A 7,610-nucleotide genomic window follows, 5' to 3' on the forward strand; every position below is an offset into this window, starting at 1 on the left:
TCTCTTCCCGCACTACTAATCCAAGACCAAGTCTTGGGATTTTTTTGTTTCTTCTCTTTCGTCTGTGCGCAGGACTAAAATGTCTCAGACAGAAAGATTCAGCACAGTACGACCTCCACTCTTCAACGGGGACGATTTTCCGTACTGGAAAAAGCGGATGGAGGTTTACCTCAAAACAGACTTCGACCAGTGGATGAGCATTACGAGACCCTACTGTTGGAACCCCGAGGTGTTTTGGTGTGATCAAACAAGTTAAGTTAGGTCCTGCGTTGTTTAACCCTTGTGTCTAAGTGTGCAGGAACTTAGGAACACAGGAAGTCGAGCGGAAGACGCGGCTAGCGAGAAGGACGGCATGGGAGAGAGCCGACGGGCTCGGTGCGTCCGAGGGACGAGGTGTCCGCGGAAGAGTACACCGGTGGACGAGAAGAATGTGCACGGCGTTCGAGGGACGAGAAACCGGGAAGGAAGGCTGCTCGAGGAGAAGGCCGGAACATGGGTTCGGGTGAGCCCTATTCCGGATGGCCGAGATCACCCAAGCTAGTGGAGCCAGAAGACCGGGACCGAGGCGAGTGAACAGGAGGGACCAGACGGAAAAAGTCAACGAGTTGGTTGACTTTTGGGGTCGGGCGCCGGAACCATCCGGCGCCGGAATGAGGTTTTGACGGATCGAGTCAAACTCGATCTAGCGTTGGAGGATAAAGTTTTATCCCCAGGCGCCGGAACCCTTCCGGCGCCCACCAAAGCTATAAATATAGCCTTGGTCGAGAATCAATTAATCGAACGACGAACTTGTAATCAACTTCGTGTGCTTTACTTTTCTTCTTGTACATTCAACGAAGAGGCTACTCCGCCAGAGGAGAATCGGATAGTGCGCTTACATTCCTTGGATTAGCAATCCGATTCCGAACCAAGTAATTCCTCGTGTCTATTTTTGTTTAATTAGTCTCGCTTTTTAATTACAAGTTCTTTTAAGTTAATTGAATATCGAGAAGGGTTTTGGTTTTATTTTGTAGGCAATTCACCCTCCTCTTGCCGGCCTCAAAGGGACCTACAAGTGGTATCGGAGCGAGGACGCCGAGGACTAACTGCCGATCAAGCAACAAGATGGCGGACCAAGTATCGTCCCACAAAATTGGGAACCGCAGACTGGAAGCGTCATATGGAGGTATTCCTAAAAACAGATTTTGAAATTCGGTTTATTATGAAATATGGTTTTATAGCTCCAGTAGATAAAGATGGAAAAGAAAAAGAAGAGAGCGATTGGACAAAGAAGGAGCAGAATGAGTCGGTAGCAAACAGCCGTGCGGAACATCACCTGCTGAGTGTGTTACCGCCTCAAGAGGTCAATCGCATCGGAAACTATGTGTCTGCTAAAGAACTTTGGGAGAAGTTCTTGGAACTCCACGAAGGCACGTCCGAAGCAAAGCTCGCTAGAAGGGACATCCTCCGTAACAAACTGATGAACATCCGTCTGGAAAAAGGTGAGAAAGTAGCCAGTCTACACGCGAAGGTAAAAGAACTAATTACTAGTCTCGAGAACCTCGGAGAAAAGGTATCAAATCGGGATACAATACGCTACGCGCTCAACGCATTTCCTCGAACTCCGGAGTGGACTTCAATCATCGACGCCTACTACATCTCAAAAGATTTGGAGGTAAGTACATTAGAGGAATGTTTTTCTACCCTTGAATTACACGAAACTAGATGTGCAGAGACATCAAAGGACACAACCCAGACTATGGCGCTAAACGCAACCAACAAGGATGAACCCGAGTCAGACTCCGAAGACGACAAAGAAGCATACATGGTAAGAAACTTTAAAAAGTTTTTTAGATCTAATAAATTTAAAATGCAGAATCAAAAGAATCAAAAAGGTAGAAGAAAGGTGCGGTGCTACCAGTGTCAGAAGGAGGGACACCTAAGGGAAGACTGCCCAGAACTCAAGAAGGTCAAAATGAAGACACCCAAGAAACACAACCTAAAAGCAACTTGGGACGACACTTCTTCATCCGAATCAGAAGCTCAAGAATATGCTGGGATAGCGCTGATGGCAAGTTACGAAGGGCAAAGCTCATCAGAACCTAGCATCGATGAAGGGGGAGTGACCTCAGATGAAGTCAGCGAAGCAGGGGAAGATTCAGGCTTCAAGTCCGATATGGTAAGTGAGGTATGCCTCTTACCCCCTGATCAACTTTATTCTGGCATTAAGGCAATGACTAAATCCATGTATAAATTAGAAAATGAAAATATCAAATTAAAAAATGAAATTTTGGAAACAAAAAGAATTTTAGCAAAATCATGTCTTATAGAGGATTTTGATAAATTGAAAATTGAAAATGAAAAACTAAAAGAAGAAATAGAAAGATTGAAAAAATATAAAAGTTCAAATATTTCTACTTTTAGAAATTATAGAGGTTTAAATTGGTACTATAGATTTCATCAAAGTCAAATTAGAAATATTTCAAAAATCTATGTACCTAGGAAATACTTGGTTAACCCTGTAGGTAGGAACCTCTACTGGGTTCCAAAAATTTGTTTAATTTAAAATTAGACTTAGCATTTTCAGCAAGGAAATTAAACGACTAATTTCATTATGAGGCTTTGTCTAAGGAAGTGGTTGTTGCTCCAATAACCAAGAAGGCCTAGTGCCTCGCCACGACCTGGAAGTCAAGTATCGAAATGAAAAGTTTAATTGACTAACTGAAAAAGCATTAATTTACCTAATGCTTTAAAAGAGTTATTCAATTTGTGTTAGAAAATATTTAAAAATAATAATAATAATAATAATAATAAATTTTTTTTTGACTTAGAAAATTTCTGATAATTATTGACTTAGATATTTTTTATTAACTTAGAAATTTTTCTATGAATATTGTCTTAGACATTTTCCTTTGAAAATTGCCTTAGAAATCTTTTATGAAATTAGATAAAAGATATTCTGAATATTGACTTAGAATTTTTTTTACTAAATATTCTCTTTTGAAACATTGCCTTAAAATTAATTTTTAAGTTTAAAATTAATTGCCTTAGAAAGTTTTATGAAAATTCACTTAAATTTTTTTTACCTTAGACTTGTTTAAAGAACCCCTATTTTTAATGTGATCAAAGGGGGAGAAGAATGTTAAGTCTAGGGGGAGGTATATAAAGTTTTTTTTATGAAATATCTTTGGACTTAATTACAAATAAATTGTTTTTATTGCATCTATTTTTCCCTAGCTTAACTTGGGTTGCTCACAGATCGAGATTGTTGGAACCCCGAGGTGTTTTGGTGTGATCAAACAAGTTAAGTTAGGTCCTGTGTTGTTTAACCCTTGTGTCTAAGTGTGCAGGAACTTAGGAACACAGGAAGTCAAGCGGAAGACGCGGCTAGCGAGAAGGACGGCACGGGAGAGAGCCGACGGGCTCGGTGCGTCCGAGGGACGAGGTGTCCGCGGAAGAGTACACCGGTGGACGAGAAGAACGTGCGTGGCGTTCGAGGGACGAGAAACCGGGAAGGAATGCTGCTCGAGGAGAAGGCCGGAACATGGGTTCGGGTGAGCCCTATTCCGGATGGCCGAGATCACCCAAGCTAGTGGAGCCGGAACAGAAGACCCGGACCGAGACGAGCTGAACCGAAGCGGAGCGACCAGACGGAAAAAGTCAACCAGAGTTGACTTTTGGGGTCCGGGGCGCCCGGAACCATCCGGGGCGCCCGGACCCCTCCGGAGCGCCCGGAATGAGGTTTTTGACCAGATCGAGTCAAACTCGATCTGAACGTTGGGGGATAAAGTTTTATCCCCCCAGGGCGCCCGGAACCCTTCCAGGCGCCCCGACCAAGGCTATAAATATAGCCTTGGTCCAGAAGCAAATCAATTAATCAGAACGACGAACTTGTAATCAACTTCTGTGTGCTTTACTTTTCTTCTTGTACATTCAACGCTGTAAGAGGCTATTCCGCCCAGAGGAGAATCAGATAGTGCGCTTACATTCCTTGGATTAGCAATCCCCTAATTGCAAACCAAGTAATTCCTCTGTGTCTATTTTTCTGTTTTAATTAGTCTCTGTTTTTTAATTACAAGTTCTTTTAAGTTAGTTGAATATCCGAGAAGAGTTTTGGTTTTATTTTGTAGGGCAATTCACCCCTCCCCTCTTGCCGGCCTCAAAAGGGACCTACACCTACAAAATTCCAGTGGACAACTCCGGGAATCTACTGGATCCTGAAGACTGGACAGCTGATTTGAAGAAAAAGGCGTCAACAGAGAATAAAGCAATCAACACTCTACAGTGTGGATTAACAAGAGAAGAACTAAACAGAGTCGGTCCACACAAAAACGCTAAAGAACTATGGGACAAATTGATCGAGCTGCACGAGGGAACGAGCGATGCCAAGGTAACAAAACGAGACCTGCTTTTAAATAAAATTTTTAATATAAAAATGCAGGAAGGTGAAACGGCGAATCAACTCCACGCGAGGATCAAGGACATCCTCAACGGGCTTCATGCGATAGGCCACCGGATGGAAAATAGAGACTTAATAAGGTAGTCATTAAATGCTTTTCCACGTAATAGTTTGTGGGCATCAATAGTGGATGCCTATAAAATTTCTAAAAATCTTTCTAAGTTAAAGTTAGATGAGCTTTTCTGTGAATTAGAATTACATGAACAAACTAATGCTGGAGCCGAGAAAGGTATAGCTTTATTTGCAGGTTCCACCAAAGAAAAGAAAAGCAAGCCTGAATTTGAATAAGACTCCGACCAAGACTTCGAAGATGAAGAACACCTGGTGAACTTGGTAAGAAAAATATTCACCAGGAGAAAAAGGAGCTTCAGCAAAAAGGACCTTCAAAAGATCAGTTCTCCCTCAGAACAAAAGAACGTGACTTGCTACGGCTGCAACAAAAAGGGACACTACAAGAACGAATGCCCAAAACTGAAGTTCGACAAATCTAAGCCAACCAAAAAGAAGGCCCTCAAAGCAACGTGGGACGACTCCTCGGACGAATCGGAGGAAGAAGAGCAGAAACATCAGAGCCACCTCGCACTGATGGCCCGCGAAGCTGAAACAGAAGACGAGTCGGAAGATGAAGACGGGTCTGAACCCGAAACAAGCCACGAGTCCGTACTCGTTTCCGAAGGCCCGAATGAGGTATACTTTAATTTAAACAAAAAAATTTTTAGAATTATTTCCTGTTTAAATAGTAAATTAATTAAAATAGAAAATGAAAATAAATCACTTCTTGAGGAAAATCAAAACCTCAAGGAACAAATCAAAAATTCAAATCCAACTCAAGATCTAACACTTGAGGAGGAGAATTTATCATTAAAAAATGAGATTAACAATTTAAAAGAAATGTTAGAAAAATTCACAACAAGATCAAAAAATCTAGACTTAATCCTAAATAATCAAAAAGCATGCTATAATAAAACCGGACTAGGATATAAGTCGAATTCAAATAAAACCTTCAAATCATTAATAACTCAATACAAATCAACCAATCTAGCTTGGGTTCCGAAAGCGTGCTTAACCACGCAAATATGACTTAATCAATATTATATACCTAAAGAAAAATTACATTATATAAAATCGAATAAAACAAACCAAAATCCAAAATACAAACCTAAATCAAAATCAAAATCTAAACACTTTAAAAATCAACAAAATTATCACCAAGTTAACCATAACTATAAAAAGAATCGACACAAACCTAAAACCAAAATTTAAATTAATAACCAATAATTCAGGGGGAGGCTCCAGAATAACTGGCACCTCCAAAACTAACTTACCCGACAGGGTAACCCAAAACAAACTAACTCGGCAGGGTAATTAGGATTAGAGACCATGTTTAACTTGAATCATGGTACTGGTGAAGTTTTTGGATGATAGTACGTTAGGAAAACTTGAGCATCGCATGTCTAGAAAGATATGGCTTCGATCTGGTGCATTTGGCCAAGTGGAACTGACCGAAGCTACCCTTAAATGAATCATAACCAGTTAGACCAAGATTTAGTACTAAGCTCCGTGGATAGGACTATTCGGAAAACCTCGAAAGGTTGGTTACTACTAATGACGTCCATGTGACTCACCAAGCTTAGAAGTTTATCCGAAAAATGCCTATTTGTGGAGACCAAAGCTAAATCTGAATCTAACACAAGTTAAACCAAAACTCCATAATTAATCCAATTTCATCTCGCAAAATCATAGGATTCCCTGATTGATAATATAGATCGGGTGAGATAAATAAGGCTTAAAAATTAATTTCAAAATTTTAATTTAATTTCAAAATTTTAATTTTAAACTTAAAAAATTAATTTCAAAATTTTAATTTTAAACTTAAAAAATTAATTTCAATTTTTTTATTTTAAACTTAAAAAATTAATTTCAAAATTTTAATTTTAAACTTAAAAAATTAATTTCAAAATTTTAATTTATTTTCAAAATTTTAATTTTAAACTTAATTTCAAAATTTTAATTTTTTAAACTTAAAAACTATTTTCAAAATTTTAATCTTAAACTTAATTTCAAAATTTTAATTTTAAACTTAAAAATTAATTTCAAAATTTTAATTTTAAACTTAAAAAACATTTTCAAAATTTAATTTTAAAAAATATTTAATTCAAAATTTTAATTTCAAAATTTTTTTTAAAAACTTAACTTCAAACCTAATCTCAAAAAAAAAAAAAAAAAAAAAAGTCAAAAACCAGGGGCGGGCGCCCCTGGTATTCCCCTCCGGGGCGCCCGGATAGTGGGCGCCCCCAACCCTTGCCCCACAAACTTTACTTTTGCTAAAGGTTCACTCCAAACCTTAGTGCGAGAGTATTTTAAATCAAATTTTTCTTGCGGTGAAGACGCTGTTGCGATTCAACCGAGGTCGTCAGATCTATATTTGTCGATGGCTCCTCGGTAAAAATTCTTCCCCTCTCTAAAACTTTATTAGAATTTGTCCTCTCATTTTTTTTCTTAGAATATTTTCTTATATATACAGTAGGAAACGAACAAATACTGGTGCTGGACCCTCTAATGCTAGCTCTGACCTTAGGTTTCCCAGATGAACTAAGGATTAAGTTTGAGTCAACCATTTATAAGGCCATTAGGACTACCTGCATAGATAGATCGTTCTTTCTAGGGTCATGTCCCTCCGTTTTAGAGGTTATAGACCACTATAACTTAAGGAACCTTGTCGAATGTACCAGTCCAATAAACATAAGTCTGTGTGCCGAATTTTGCAATAACCTAGTGAAAGTAGACGATCTCACCTATACCACTAGGGCAGCGGGCACTGATATCACATTCTCCCCTACGACTATCCGAGAGTTCTTAGAGTTGCGTCCATCTACTTGTTCCTTTTTGTGCTATCCTCCCAGGGATCTACCATTCGGAGATCCCTACTCACATATTACTCTCGATACGATTTATTCGTATATTTTGGGGGGAGAGCGAGATCCCACTATGACACAGTTTAGGTCGGTAGAACTTCGGGTCCAGGACTACGCTCTTTATAGGGTTTTAGTCCTTTGCATTTTACCACTGACTACTCGGGACATCGCTGTGATGCGCCCATTCCATTCGTTCTTACTCTATGCCCTGAGTCATAGATTAGATATTGACATCAGCCTATATATCTTCTCCACCA

This window comes from Zingiber officinale, chromosome 8A (assembly GCF_018446385.1).
Source record: "Zingiber officinale cultivar Zhangliang chromosome 8A, Zo_v1.1, whole genome shotgun sequence".
NCBI classification, from domain to species: Eukaryota; Viridiplantae; Streptophyta; class Magnoliopsida; order Zingiberales; family Zingiberaceae; genus Zingiber; species Zingiber officinale.